The sequence below is a fragment of the Mandrillus leucophaeus genome, unplaced genomic scaffold (assembly GCF_000951045.1).
Source record: "Mandrillus leucophaeus isolate KB7577 unplaced genomic scaffold, Mleu.le_1.0 Scaffold185, whole genome shotgun sequence".
Classification (NCBI taxonomy): domain Eukaryota; kingdom Metazoa; phylum Chordata; class Mammalia; order Primates; family Cercopithecidae; genus Mandrillus; species Mandrillus leucophaeus.
In genome coordinates this window covers 2,059,440-2,075,327 of record NW_012101865.1, presented here as the reverse complement: position 1 = coordinate 2,075,327, position 15,888 = coordinate 2,059,440, and positions in this window count along the sequence as shown.

Sequence of the window (15,888 nt, the reverse complement as noted above, 5' to 3'; positions counted from 1 at the left end):
AGCTGGGATTACAGGTGTGCACCACCATGCTAATTTTTGTATTTTTAGTTGAGACAGGGTTTTGCCATGTTGGCCAGGCTGGTCTCAAACTCCTCACCTCAGGTGATCTGCCCACCTAAGCCTCCCAAAGTGCTGAGATTACAAGTGCGACCCGCCGTGCCCAGCCAGGGTCTCACTATGTTGCCCAGGCTGGTCTCAAACTCCTGGGCTCAAGAGATCCTCCCGCCTCAGCCTCTTGAGTAGCTGGGACCACAGGTGTGTGCCACCACGCCCAGCTAATTATTAGTATTATTAGTTTTTGTAGAGACGAGGTATTGTTATGTTGCCCAGGCTGGTCTCGAACTTCTGGCTGAAGCAATCCGCCTGCCTTGGCCTCCCAAAGTGCTGGGATTACAGGCATGAGCCACTGCACCTGGCCAAACTGATAGCTCTGACTCAGCTCACAAGTGTGGCCTCAGAGAGTTATTTAGGATCAACTGAAGAAAAGAACTTGGCTGGTTCACAGGTAGGCTGGAGCTGTATACAGCTCTGGCAAAACATGGACTGTTACCACACCCCCTGGGGTGGCCCTGGAAGACAATGGTGAAGGAAAATCCTAGAGGAATGGAGCTGTGGTAACGATACTCCACGGTCCCCACTGCACAAAGAGAAAAGCGACTCCCTATGTGGGAACGCATGACTCCTGGGCGTGGCTAATGGCTTGGCTCTGCTTTCTGGGGAAATCAGAGCTAGGACCTCAGGCTTACTCTCTTCCAGGCACTCATTAAATCCTCACTCAGTCTTATCAGGTGGGTTTTTTTGTAATCCACACTTGATAGATAAGGAAACTGAGATACAGAAGGGTTTGATAAAAGTTGCTCAAAGTCTCACAGTTAATTAAGTGGCACTCTGGCCGGGCGCGGTGGCTTGTGCCTATAATCCCAGCACTTTGGGAGGCCGAGGTGGGTGGATCACGAGGTCAGGAGTTCGAGACCAGCCTGGCCAACATAGTAAAACCCCATCTCTATTAAAAATACAAAAAATTAGCCGGGCCTGGTGGCAGGCGCCTGTAATCCCAGCTAGTCGGGAGTCTGAGGCAGGAGAATCGCTTGAACCCGGGAGTCAGAGGTTGCAGTGAGCCGAGATCGCACCACCGCACCACTCCAGCCTGGATGACAGTATGAAACTCTGTCTCAAAAAAAAAAAAAAAAAAATTGCTGGGTGTGGTGGCACGCCTGTAATCCCAGCTACTTGGGAGACTGAGGCAGGATAATTGCTTGAACCTGGGAGGCGGAGGTTGCAGTGAGCCGAGATCACACCACTGCACTCCAGCCTGGGAAACAGCAAGACTCCTTCTTAAAAAAAAAAAAAAATGGCACTCTGAGGTTCAAACTCAGGCAGCCCAGCTTTCCACTAATTTTCATGGTAGAGTAGAATGACTAGCACCAAACTGGAAGTTGAGATATCTCTGGGTTCGAATCCCAGTAATGACAGCAACATCTTGTAGGGGCCTTGGGACAAGTTTTGTCTGTACTCTAGGGCTGTTTCCTCTTATAAAATGCTTGAACTCTATTATCATGAATGCTTCTAAGTTACTTGATTCTTCTGGGCATTCCAGGGGTTCAGGGTGAGTGAGGTACAGGGTGGTACATGTATGAATAAGCCACAGTTCCCCACTAACACTGCAGCCCTCTCTGCAAGCGACAGCCATAAAGGCTGCATTCTTCACCTACCTGAGCAATTATGGGTTTGGAGGTTTTTAAATAATGATTCCAGCATGTGCTTTGTATAAATAAAGGTTGGGGCAGGGGGAGATGAGGGGAATGTGGGCCTGTCTCGTTTGCGCAGCTAAAAATAGAAACGTGAAAGTCCTATAATGATGAGGCAGAAACTTAAAACAAATTTCTTGGAAAATTTCCTTCCCACCCCACATTGCCCAGGTATTTCCCCCTTTTTGCCGTGTGCAGAAGGAGCAGGGGAAATTGGGGTGAGGGGTGGGTATCACAACACACACTTCCTTCCTGGCGCTGAGAAGGAGGGGCCGAGGAGACCAAACTGGGAACAGAACGTCTGTTCAGGAGCCTGATGCAGGCTGACACGGGCCTTTGAGCTCCCTGAGTGGCATTTACAGCCACAGATATGGAAAAGAAAATAAATCTCCCAGACTTAGCATCTTGCTTTAATTAATACCATAATCAAGTTTCTGGCCTTGTGGAATGGAAGGATTTCAACACTTAAGGCCCCTCTGGCAGCCGAGCAAGAAGTGGGCCCCCTGGCCAGGCAGCCCCCAGGGCAATAGACTGGCCAGGCAGGACCAGGAGATCAGGGAGGGTGTGCTCAGGGATCCTGCACAGGACAGCAAGAGATGGGCTCCAGGTGTGAGGCAGGGGGCTCAGGAGGGAAGAAGGAGGGAAGAGGGAAGCCTCTGTGGAAGCTCCTAATCCCTGGCGTTTATTGTGCATTTATTATGTCCTGAGCTTTCACCTTTATTTTTCCATTCAATCCCTACAGAAGAATTGAGGAAGTTGTACTCCTCATTTTCCAGATCAGGAAACAGACCTAGAGAAATGGTGTGATTTGCCCAGAATCACACAGCTAGAAGGTGGTGGAGCTGCGATCTGAACCCAGGCTCTGTGATTTGAGAGAGGCAGAGGATGGGGAACCAGCTCACTGAAGGATGGAGGACTGGTGCCTTCCTTTTCTCCCCATGGCCTGGGTGGGAGGTAGGGATGGCGCCCCTGTCAATCAGGACTTTAGCTGATAGAAGTCTTCCAAGGAGGGGCTGGGTGCAGTGACTCACGCCTGTAATCCCAGCACTTTGGGAGGCTGAGGCGGGTGGATCACTTGAGGTCAGGAGTTCAAGACCAGTATGGCCAACATGGTGAAACCCTGTATCTACTAAAAGTACAAAAATTAGCTAGGCTATGTATTTTGGTGGGCGCCTATAATCCCAGCTACTCAGGAGGCTGAGGCAGGAGAATCGCTTGAACCCAGGAGGTGGAGGTTGCATTGAGCTGAGATTGCACCACTGCACTCCAGCCAGAGCTACAGAGCAAGGCTCTGTATTAAAAAAAAAACAAAACCGAAAGAGGTCTTCCAAGGAAGATTTAGGGGGTTGAGAGGCGATGGCTATATTTTCAAAATGGCCTCAAAAGGAAAGACGTGGTAGGTGCTGAGGAAGGTGGAGGATGAGTGTGTGGAGCCCGGGTTGGTTCTCCAGCAAGTTCCCAGCCTTCCTAGGGGCTGGATGGAATGGATACTCAGGAGTGCCTCCACTACGCAGTCTCCACAGCACCATGAACCAGGAGCACAAAGAAGGAACCACGGTCCTGGCTGGCGGGCCTCTGATCCCCTGGGTGCTGAGCCAGGGTTGGGGCCAGCGCCTGATTTCTGCCATTCCCTCTCCCGCAGGAAGGCCCTTTGTGGACAGCCTCCCTGGCCTACATGCATGGCTCTGTTTGGAGACTCCACCGAGTAGATAAACACAGGAAGTCGTCAAATCATGATCTGGCCCCATACCTCTGTCTCTCCTCTCCCCTCCCACACTCAGTGCTCCAACTAAGCCAGTGCGCACGTGGGCTCCTGAGGGCCTGGGTTTGCATGCTCATGCTCTTCCACACCCACTGCCCAGAAGGGTGGTTTCCCTATCACAGATGCTAAAGTCCTCTCCACCCCTCACTGGCTGGCCCAAAAGCTTCCTCCTCCAGGAGGCCTCCCACGAGCATCTCAGGCAGAGGTAATTCTCCTAGCTTTGAGCACCCACAACATCCTACCTTTCAGCACCCATCTCCCCCTTTCTCATGACCAGGGTACTTTTCATCTTGTACAGAGTCACTCATTCATTTGAAACACTCATGGGTACTTGCTTCATTTCTGGCATATTATTTTGTCTGTGACCTGTCTTTAAGTTCCTCGAAAGCAGAAGCTGGTTGCAGTTAGGATAATAATATTTCCCTTTGTTGAGTGCTTACTCTGTGACCAGCACGTAAGCATTTTATGTGGATCTTTTAATCTTCACAAAACCCTATGAGGTTCATTATCATCCTCCATATTTTATAGATGAAGGAACTGAGGCAAAAGAGGTTAAGCAAGTTGTCCAAAGTCTAATAAGTGGTAAAGCCAGAACTCAACCCAGTCAGTCTGATACCAGAGTCTAAACTTGTAACAACTAGTTTGTTGTAAAACTTGTGGAAGTGCCTTTCATAGTGCCTGGCCAGTAGAAACAGATTTATTTATTTATTGTTATTATTTTTAGATGGAGTCTTGCTCTGTTGCCCAGGCTGGAGTGCAGTGGCACAATCTTGGCTTACTGCAACCTCCACTTCTTCGGTTCAAGCGATTCTCCTGTCTCAGCCTCCTGAGTAGCTGGGATTACAGACATGTACCACTACGTACGGCTAAATTTTGTATTTTTAGTAGAGATGAGGTTTCGCCATGTTGGTCTCGAACTCCTGACCTCAAGTGATCTGCCCACCTTGGCCTCCCAGAGTGCTGGGATTACAGGCATGAGCCACCACGCCCAGACTAGAAACAGATTCTTAATGTTGCTTGAATGCAAACTCCCCACAGGGCCCCATATTGGACTTTGTATTTGCTTGTTTCAAAATTTGTTGGTTGAACCAATTAAAAAATGGCTAATGGAACGAACTCAAGGCTAAGTTTTGGAAGTTTTTCCAGTTATGTACTGCTGCATAACAAACCACTCTAAAACCAAGTGGCTTCAAATAATGGTTTCATCTCATGACAATGAAATTGGTTCTGTAGATTGACATGGCTCAGCTGGGTGGTTCTGGCCTGAGGCCTCTCCTGGGGTTATAGTCAGGTGGCAACTAGAGCTGGAGCCACTTGATGGCTTACCTGGACATGATGTCCAAGACAGTTTCTTCACTCCTGTGTCTGGCACCTCAGCTGGGTGGCTAGAACAGCTGGAGACTGGTTGGCATCTCTCTTGCCACATAGACTCTCCATGTGGCTAGCTGAGATTCCTTATAGCATGGTGGACTCAAGCTAGTTGGAATTCTTCCATGGTGTCTGGCTTTACCCAAGGCAAGCATTCCAAGAGGCCCTGGCCAAAACCTTGGAAGTCATATGACCTAGTCTCAAAAGTCACATGCCATCCTTTTGTTGCATTGAGTACTGGAAGGTGTGGTTCATTGGTTTGGGGACAGGACATATTTAAAGACTAGTTACTATGGGAGTAGCATTGAATCGTGAGGGTCCCAAGGTTTCTGTTACCCTGGTGTGACTGTGAATCAGGATCTCCCAAAGAACAGAAGTTTGCCTAAATTGGGGTGCTGGAAATTTTGCTTCCTCTTCCTTCCAGACTCAAATCCTCTAAATCCAAGTCAAATGGAAAAGCCTTTCTTGAGCACCTACTATGTGCCCTGCCCTGGGATTATTGTTTTTAAACAATCCCGAATGCTTTGGAGTGTTTGTGCCTGACATTCTTCTGAGTGCTTACCCATATTGTATGTAATTCTCATAACCACTCTATTTGTTAGGTACTTTCATTATTCCCATTTTACAGGTGAGAAAAACAAGTCACAGAGAGGTTAAGTAACTTGCCTAAGCTCCACCTAAGCCAGTCTGCATGTGGGTTCCTGGAGGGCCTGGGTTTGCACGCCAACCCCTTCCTCAGCACCTACCACTTCTTCCCTTCTAGGTCCACTTTTCAAATCTGGTCATCAACTCTCAATACCCCTAAATCCTCCTTGGACGACTTCTGTCGGCTAAAACAGAGAAGGTGGGTGATCCTGATTGGATCACCATTTCCTACCTTCCACTCAGGCCTTCGGGAGAGGTTAAGTAACTTGCCTAAGCTCCTCTATCTGATTGCTTAAGTTTATTTAATTAACAAATAAAGTTCAAATACCTGAGGATTTGAACTCGGGTATTTCTGACTCCAGAGCCCATGTTCTTTACCCCTTGCCATCCTGAGTTCCTGCTCTGTGAGAGACCTGAGCCAAAAGACATTGTTTCTGCCTTCCAGGAAATTGAGTCTAGTAAAGAAAATAGAACTCTTGTCTAAGAGTCTTAGACATTTGTTTAGGAAGCAATTCTGTTATTTTTAAATGGTCGGTGGAACGGTATCTACCTCTCTGTAATAATGGTACCGTGTAAATTTCATTTCACCAGAAATTCATTTCATTTCATTTGAATTTCTCCTGAATTACTCATCAGAATCAAGAGGAAATGTTTGACATGAGATCATAATGGAAAAACCTCTATCTAATTGGACAAAAGAGGGTTCCTAGTTGTATCAGTTAGCATTTGCTGCACAATCAACCACACAAAAATATAGTGGCTTGAAACAGGAAGGTATTTACTCAGGATTCTATGGTGTGGCAATTTGGGATGGGATCAGCTGGGCTGTTCTCTTAGTCTCGGCTGAGCTTTCTCATGTGTCCACAGTTAGCAGACAGACAACGGTCTCACATTTAGTACGTGGTTGGCTGTTTCCTGGCGGTGACTGAGCTATGTCTCTTACCTTCAGTAGGTTACCAAGGGCTGTTCCACACGGGTATGGTCACAGGGCTCCCGGGAGTAGCAAAACGAGGCAATGCCCTAATGCCTTGGCTTGTGCCATATTTGCTTATGTCCCATTGGTCAAAGAAAGTCATGTGGCCAAGCCCAGTTTCTAAAAGTAAAGAAATAGACTCCACCTCTTGATGGAAGGGGTTGCAAAGTCATGCTGAGAAGGGGCATGACTACAGGGATGGGAGGAATCTGGCTTAATTCTGCACTCTATCACATTAATTTCCCTGAAGTCAAAAGACACCTGTGGCAAGCAGAATAATGGCACCCCAAAGATGTCAGCATTCTAGTCCTGTAACTTGTGAACACATTACCTTACACAGCAAAAGGAACTTTGCAGATATAATGAAGTCAAGGATCTTTTGATGGGGAGATTCTCCTGGGCTATCTGGGTGAATTCGATGTAATCGCGGGGGTTATTAATCAACGGGGAGAGGTGGTGATGGAAGCAGAGGTCAAAGCGATGCCATTGCTGGCTTTGAAGAGAGAAAACAGCCATGAGCCACGGAATGCAGGCAGCCTCTGGAAGCTGGAAGAGGCGAGGAACAAGTTCTTGCCTGGAGCCTCCAGAAGGAGCATAGCCCTGTTCACACCTTGATTTTAGTTCAGTGACACTTCTGACCTCCAGAACGGTAAGGTAACAAATTGGTGTTGTTTATGCCGCTATGTTTGTGGTAATTTGTTACAGCATCAATAGGATGTAAATACAACATCTTCAGCCATGTGACCTTTTTCTCAAGACCAGTAATAACCTGCTTTGTGATTACTCAAAAGCAGGCAATCACAGGTCTTTTATTAGAAGGAACAAAGATAAGGGCTTTTAAATACCCACTCCTGAAAGTCCTCAAACCCTGGAACATCAGCGTGCACTGGGAAGGCCCGCTGGGAATACTTTCTTCTTAAAATCAATCTGAGAGGAAATTAGAAGAAGTATTTTGACAACACTGCAGACAAAACCATGGTTAGAATGAGCAGAGTTGAATGAGCGTTGTAAGAAAGCTATCGTGTTATGTTCATGAGCTGCTTTCCTTAAAGATCTTGATCTTTTAAGGCTACTTAACTTTTAAATATTTATTTAACTATTTTAAAAGCAATCTTAATTTTTTTCAAAAGAATATAATGGAGTATAAAAGGTTCAGACCATTACCAAGTTTCCATTGGTCCCCTGCTGCCAGCATATCTTGATTGCCGTCAAAATCCCTAGGAGGAAATAAGAAGCTTCTCTCTCAATAATGGTGAATCAATAGTGACAGCCATGTCACACTCAATAACAGGGAACAAAGTAGGATGGCCCATGATCTTGGAGCAGAGTGCACGGAAGGGCTCCTGTCACCCGTGAGGAGGCACTGGTAAATTCAGAGTGAGACACTGAGGGGGTCTCTCTCCAGTGAGAATGAATACCAACCTGTCCCCTTTGGTCTGACTTCTTACTGACGTACCCCAATTTCTCTGGTTAAGACTTCAGACAGCTTGGCCAGGCGTGGTGGCTCACGCCTGTAATCCCAGCACTTTGGGAGGCCGAGGTGGGCGGATCACTTGAGGCCAGGAGTTCGAGACCAGCCTGGCCAGCATGGTGAAACCCTGTCTCTACTAAAAATACAAAAATTAGCTGGGCGTGGTGGCGGGCACCTGTAATCCCAGCTACTTGGGAGGCTGAGGCAGGAGAATCCCTTGAACCCAGGAGGCAGAGGTTGCAGTGAGCTGAGAGCACACCACTGTATTCCAGCCTGGGCGACAGAGCAAAACTCCATCTAGAAAAAAAAAAAAAAGACTTCAGCCAGCAGATCAGAAAGCAGAAAATGCATTTGCCTTAGTAGTGAGTCAACAGAATTCCAAAGACTTGTAGCCGTATCAGGCTCTCCAAGCTGGAAGCAATTTCAAAGCAAAGGCGCAACCTCTCATTTACAGATGGGGAAACTGAAGCCCAGAGAGAAGTAATTTGTCTGAGGTCACCCAGCAAGGTGGTGACAACACAGTAACTGGAACTCATATTTCTTCACTCTCAAGACAGACTCTTGAGAGTGCTGCTCCTTAAGGAAAAAAGTAGAGAAGGGAGGAGAGAAAAAGGTAGACATGAAGGAGAAAGAAAAGGATAAGGGAGAAAAAAGAAAGGACAGAGAGAAAAAAATGAACAATCAGAGTAAAGGAAGCAAGCGTTCTCTAACCCCTGACCTCGAGTGATCCACCTGCCTCAACCTCCCAAAGGGCTGGGACTACAGGCGTGAGCCACCGCGCCGGGCCTCAACCAGCATTCTCTAGAGTGGTGGATCCCAAATGCCATCTGAGTACCAGCAACAGCAGCAGCATCCGGTAAGATCCAAGAAAAGAACGTATTTCCTAAAATAGAATGCCGAGGAAAACAAGAGGCAAGTTTAAAAATAATGGAAAGTAATTTTATAATAAAATACAATGATGGGGTACTAATACCCAGCTCATGTTTATTGTAAGGACTGGGCAAGAGTAAGTATGTAAATATGCCAATTTGTAAACTATAAATCCTGATGGAAGGCACCTAGCTGTGTGACCTCAGGCAAGTTACTTCTCCTCTCTGGGCCTCTGTTTCCTCAGCTGCAAATTGAGAGGATTGAATCAAAGGAGGAACAGCATTCTTTGAGTAGCTGGTGTTGGGCAAGAACTGAAATTCTTGGGCCCAAAGAGAAAGAAAACTGTGTTTCTGTTCAAGAAACTTGGCCGGGTGCGGCAGCTCACACCTATAATTCCAGCACTTTGGGAGCCTGAGGTGGGCGGATCACCTGAGATCAGGAGTTCGAGACCAGCCTGGCCAACATGGCAAAATCCCGTCTCTACTAAAAACACAAAAATTTGATGGGCATGGTGGTTCGTGCCTGTAATCCCAGCTACTCGGGAGGCTGAGGCAGGAGAATCACTTGAATCTGGGAGTTGGAGGTTGCAATGAGCCAATGAGCCAAGATCGTGCCACTACACTCCAGCCTGGGCGACAGAGCGAGGCTCCATCTCAAAAACAAAAAACTCCTTCAGTCCATTTTCCCCATCACATCTGCCGCCATCTACTCAAGCTAACTGCCGTGGAAGATTGATCCAGACAACTAGAGCAACAAACCACTTTTGCCTTGATTGTATAGATGCCGTCGAGTGTGACACAGCCGGGTCATCCCAGTTCCGCCCTGCCTGCGGTGCCCTGCCTGCCAGGACAGGCCAAGGCCCCTGACTCACAAGACAGCACCTTCTGCCCAGCCGCTCACCAGCTTTGGGCTAGTAGGACCAGACTGGGAAGGCAAACTCGCAAATTCCATTTCTGGCTCATCAGCGACTCATTTTCAGAACTCACCCTCTGGGGAGCTTGTTAAAAGGCCCTTGGCATCCCCAGGAGGGGGGCTCAATTGGCCTTTATGAATGAACCGCTCCAGAGAAATCAATAAACATGTCATTCAGGTCAAGTAAACAAACGCGTTTTCTCCTTGGGGCCTACAGCAGGGCAGTGAGCCTCCCCGTGGGCAGGGGGCTTCCAAGAAGCTGCTTTGTCTGAACCCAGCCCTGGCTGCAGGTCAGCACCCCTGGTAGGGCCCTGGCTCCCTCTGAACTCCCGGCAGACCCACCCCTACCTCCTGGTCCCCAGCCCTTTTCTTGAGAGGCCAGTTCCCAAAGTAGAAGCAGCTTCTCTGATATTTTATGATTGGGAAAGATCCTACAGAAAATCCTTTCTTGACTTCTGCACTGCCACCTTTTCTCTTCCTCATTCATTGATTCAGGGGACATTGCTTAAACACCTGCTATGTGCCAGTCACATACGTCCTAGGGGCGGAGACTCAATGATGCATAAGACCTGGCTCTGGTCCTCAAGGGACTCACGCTGTACAGTGGGTCCTCCTGCCCCAGGATCACTAGAGAAGCTTTGAAAACACACAGATCCCCAAACCATCCACACATGTGTGACATTTTCGTCCACTCATGCCCATTCACCTGCTCTCTTATACTTCACCTTTGATTGTGCTATTACCAAATTTTTATATTCAAAATTTGATCTTTTTTTTTGAGACGGAGTCTTGCTCTGTCACCCAGGCTGGAGTGCAATGGTGCGATCTTGGCTCACTGCAGCCTTGGCATCCTGAGTTCAAGCTATTCTCCTGCCTCAGCCTCCAGAGTAGCTGGGATTACAGGCGTGCACCACCACACCCGGCTAATTTTTGTATTTTTAGTAGAGACGGGGTTTCGCCATGTTGACCAGGCTGGTCTCGAACTCCTGACCTCAGGTGATCCTCCTGTCTCGGCCTCCCAAAGTGCTGGGATTAAGGGTGTGAGCCACTGCACCCGGCCTCAAAAGTTGATCTTAAAAAAAAAATGTTAAAGGTAGACTTAAAAAAAAACCTCACAAACTTTACTTCTTACAGACACAACATACTCAAAATGTTGCGTTTATAGGTTAATGGAGTTACAGTGACACTGAAAATTCTTCCTGTGTTGGCATCTGACAGAGGATTTGAAACCGAATGTTGAACTCATGTTAGGAAAGTGAAGCAGCAGGTTCTCTGGAGAGAGATGGTCTCCGTGTAGCAGAAATGGAGTTCCCCCAAGGGAAGCGAGTCTGGCCGCTGGGGCGCTGGCTTCCTCACACAGACCCCGAGAGGGAGCTTTCTTCCACATTGTCATCTGAAGATTTCTCATCATTAGCCTCTCTCAGCGCACCCAGAATGGGACATGGTGGGGCTGCAGAAAGGGAAACAGTGTTTCCAGATCCTCAAGGCCTTCTGGACACACACTTGGTGCATTAAAGGAAAATTACTCACAGTCTGAATGGGTTAAAAGTACTTCTGCAGTATAAATGCAGTTTTAAAGCTAAGAAATACGTTCATTTTTCTTCTCAAGGCATATTAAAATTAAATTTAAAAAGTCATTTCTGGACAACCAGACTTATTGTAATAAAAAGACTTTCGAGAATTTATTACCTCACACAGTGAGACACAACATAAGAGTCAGAGAGAAAATCTCGACAGTCTTTGGTCCCTGGTTCCAAATGTTCTGAGGCCCAGTCACATTTCCGCTGAGTTTCGTAAGACACCCATATATATTAATGTTTAAAATTGCCCTTTTTGGCTGAGCAAGTTTAAATTGGTTTGCTGTGGCTACTTGCAACTAAAAAGAGCCCTAACAACCGCAGACCTGAAAGAATTCTGAAACATTTTGTAAGAGTCAGTTGGGCTGCTTTTGGCTGCAAGTAAGTGAATTAAAATTTAATTCACTTAAGAGGTTTCCCACTCCTTCTCTCATTTAACAGGAAGTCTGCAGGTTGAATATACAAGGCACAATTATATCCTCAGAGAACCAGGGGCTTTCCAATGATGAGCTTTTGTTCTCAGGCTTGTTCTCTTGTGGTCACAAGATGGCTGCCACAGCAACAGTCCTTACACATCCTCTGTGAGCAGGAGGGATGTCTTCTCCTCACTTCACACATCCTCTATGAGCAGGAAGGGTGTCTCCTCCTCACCTACCTTTCCTTTTTTTAAAACCAGAGAGAAAAACTTTTCCCAGAAGTCATTTCAGTCAACTTCCTCCCAGCTCCCATTGGCCAGAACTGGGTCACGTGACCATCTCTAGTTGCAAGAGAGGCTGGGAAAGGGACCAGCTGCCATTTTCAGCCTCTGCGGTAGAGGCAGGTTGGCTGCACATAGGCAACAGATGGTGCCTGCCACACCATTACTTCTCAATCACCTCTGCAGAGTAAGAGGAAGATAGATACTGCCCAAATGACAGTCTTCATGAATAACACGTTTATCCAAGGAAAACATTCCACCTAACATGGTTGCCTAGGCATACCTAGTGGTGGTGTAGTTGGGGCTACACATGGGCTGCCTCTACTGTGTAATGAGATACTGGTTTTGAACTGTTGACTGGGAGGTTTTGGTTTCTGGTATTTTCTTCCTCTCCTTGACCCTTCCCTTCAGTTGGCTGGGCTTTTCAGTTCATTGACTCAGGGAAGGGGAAATGCAGAGAGAAAAGGAACAAATTCTTGGCTTTGAGTTTCAAAAACTTAGACTAGAAATGACTCCCAGTGATGGGGGAAAAGGAGAGAGACAGAGGGAGAGTGGCTGGTGGGGAAGAGGACAAGGAGTTGGCCCTGGAGAGACCAAGTGGATGTGAGAGGAGTCAGGTCCACCTCATGGCAGTCTCCACTCCTGAAGGAACTGTCTGCAGCAGACCCCTGAATGCCGAGTGGAGCTGAGCTTGTGCCTGTCGATGGCCCAGTCTCCGTGAGCGCACACGTGGGTCTTCCCATTCATGGCAGCAGAAGCATTGCCCACTGACCAGCCACCTGGCATGGTGCTTTCTGTGTACTTGGGGGACAGTTCCCTCCCTCCCTCCCTTCCTTCCTCTTTCTTCTCTTTCTTTGTCCCATTCCATTCCCTTCCCTTCCCTTCCCTTCCCTTCCCTTCCCTTCCCTTCCCTTCCCTTCCCTTCCTTCTCTCTTTCTCTCTTTCTTTCTTCTTTCTTTTCATCTGGCTCTGTTGCCCAGGCTACAGTGCAGTGGTGCAATCTCTGCTCACTGCAACCTTCACCTCCCAGGCCCAAGCAATCCTCCCATCTCAGCCTCCCTAATAACTGGGACTACAGGCATGTGCCACCATGCCCGGCTAATTTTTTAATTTTTTGGAGAGATGAGTTTTCACCATATTGCCTAGGCTGGTCTTGAACCCCTGGGCTCAAGTAATCTGCCTGCCTCGACCTATCAAAGTCCTGGCATTACAGGCGTGGGCCACCTTGACTGGTAGAGACAGTCTCTTTTTACATCCCTGGACGCTCAAATCCCCAGGCATGGGGTAGAGCTGGGGCTTAGTGGAGGCAGGAGCAAGGTGAAAGGCAAGCTCCAGCCACGGTCCCTGTCCCCAAACTTGGTTGGAACTGAACAGAACCAGCTTCTGATGAGCCGCTAAGCTGGGAACATGGAAACTCCTGATCTGATGACAGGGCAGGAGGAGTGCTGGTGGCACCCACTGGCATGGCTCCAGAAAGGGGATCATACGCTTCAGTTGGCTGAAGTGATGTCTGACGTGGTTCAGTTTAGCATAGACCCAGAGACGGGTGAACCAAAGACAAGTCCCATCACCTGAACCTGCTTCACACCTTATCAGTCCATGCCCCAATCATAGCCCTGCAGCTGGACCCTACACCAGGATGCCTGGGGCAACCCTCCCACACCGTGGGTGCGTCGGCACGCTTCTCTCTGAGGACCACTGCTCCGATGGGCTAATCCATGCATGCCTGTAGGGTGGGCTTTTGTTAGGAGCTGAAAGCACTTATTCTTCTGTTGTAGCATAGGAGCCCTGTTCTAGTTTGATGAGAGGAAAACTGAGGTCCACTGTGGTTACTTACTGAGTTCTTGTGGTGTCTCAGCTCTGCACTAACGTCATTCTCGTAGTACTTTGTTTAACTCTTTCAGGAATCCAATGGGTCTCTGCCTGACTCCATTTTACACATGAAGCAACACAGGCTCAGAGAGTTTCACAAACTCTCCCAAGGCCACACAGCTGTGTGGCACAGCTGGCTTCAAACTCAGGCCCTCTGACTCCTGCCTGTTTTGCCAGTCTCCCAGTTAAATGACTTGTCCAAGGTCACACTGCCATTGAGGAGTGAGCTGAGACCTAATCCCGTGACTCCAAACCCATCCCTAGCACTCCACATGGCCTTTGCTATCACTTGCAAAGATGCCAAACGGGAGTGGAGCAGGGAGCGGAGAGGAGCGAAGACGGCTGCGTGGAGGGCTCCCTCTGTCCTCTCCCTCAGACTGCAGCCTTGGTGGCAGAGGCCACACGTGGCCCTCTCCCCGCCCCCTCATTCCTGCTCAGCTGACCCGGGAGAAGGGCTCCCACCGCAAACACCCCACTGTTTACTTGCCCCTGTAGAGGGTGAAAGGCGTCAGGGGCTGGAGGGGAACAGCCGTACCAGCCATCACCTGGAATACATTACGGCAGCTGTGACTAATTAAACTTTGATTTCCTCAAATTTCGATCTTCTTGGAAATTCCTTCTGAGCCTGATGGTATTCCAGGCTGTGGCAGAAAGTAAATATCAGGCGAGCCATGCCACGGGGCCTCCAGGTGGCCCATTCCCCACCTCACTCTCCTGCTTTCCCTCTGCCTCCCTCTGTGTTGTTCCCTGAGGTCTCAGAAGAGCGTCCCCTTAGAGGATCTCCAAACCACAGCCCCCAGAAGCCGATTTGGTGTTTCCACCTGGGTGAATGGTGGGGATGTGGTAGTGGGGGAGTCATAGCCTCCACCCACCATGGGATGCTTGGAGGCATGGAAACAGCTGTCTGGGTGGCCTGTATCCTGGGGTTCCCACCATAGCTTGCCGTGGGGTCATCTCAGGCTGTCCAGTGTCCTAAGCCAGCCAGCCAAGCAGTGAAACCCAGAGAGAAGATAGCTGGAGCCAGAGGGCAGGAGTGTGGCTCACAAGAGGCCCAGCCAAGGGGCCAGATGGCATGTGGGAACCTGGGTTCTGTGAGGTGCCCATGCTGCCTCTTGTCTATTCACGAGGGCAGGCTGAAGCTGATGGCCACCATTAACTGAGCATCTGTTATGTGCCATGTCCCATGCTTAGTTATTTATGTACTTTCTCTCTAGTCTTCATGGCAGTCCTGGAGGAGAGACAGTAGGACCTTACTTTACAGAGGAGGTCCCTGAGGTCAGAGGAGGGGTTAAGTCACTGGCTGAAAGCCACACAGTGAAGCTGAGAGTCAGATCCGGGTCTGTTTGAAGCCAGCGCCTATATTCTTACTGCCACCTCACCAGGACTTTACATCTGGAAAGTGCTTTGCATCTTCTACCAAGGTGGGGCTTTGGGTGGAATGGAAGGAATGGCATACCATTTCTTTGGACATCTTGATTTTGTTCCATTCTTTTTTCTTTCTCAAAGTCAAAGAGATTCTAAGTTTTTCTTTCTCAATTTAAAGGCATCAACAAATACTTGTTTAGTATAGAAAAATCGGAACACACAGTAAGTGAAAGATGAAAACAAACATCCATAATCCTACCAACCAGAAACCACATCTGTTCTCATTCTGGTGCATGTTCTTCCAGACTGTGTGTGTGTGTGTGTGTGTGTGTGTGTGTGTGTTTCTGTCCATTTGAAAATGTTCATGCAGCGTGTGCCATGGAGAGACTGCAATGCTATGGGAGAAACGAGAGGTACAGTGCAGCCTGTGGACTCTCATCTGACACTGACCCTGCCTTGGTTGGGTCCCACCCTGCCACTTATTAAATGTGATCTTGGGCCAGACACGGTGGCTCATGCCTGTAATCCCAGCACTTTGAGAGGCCAAGGTGGGTGGATCACTTGAGATCAGGAGTTCGAGACCAGCTTGGCCAACATGGTGAAACCCCATCTCTACAAAATACAAAAA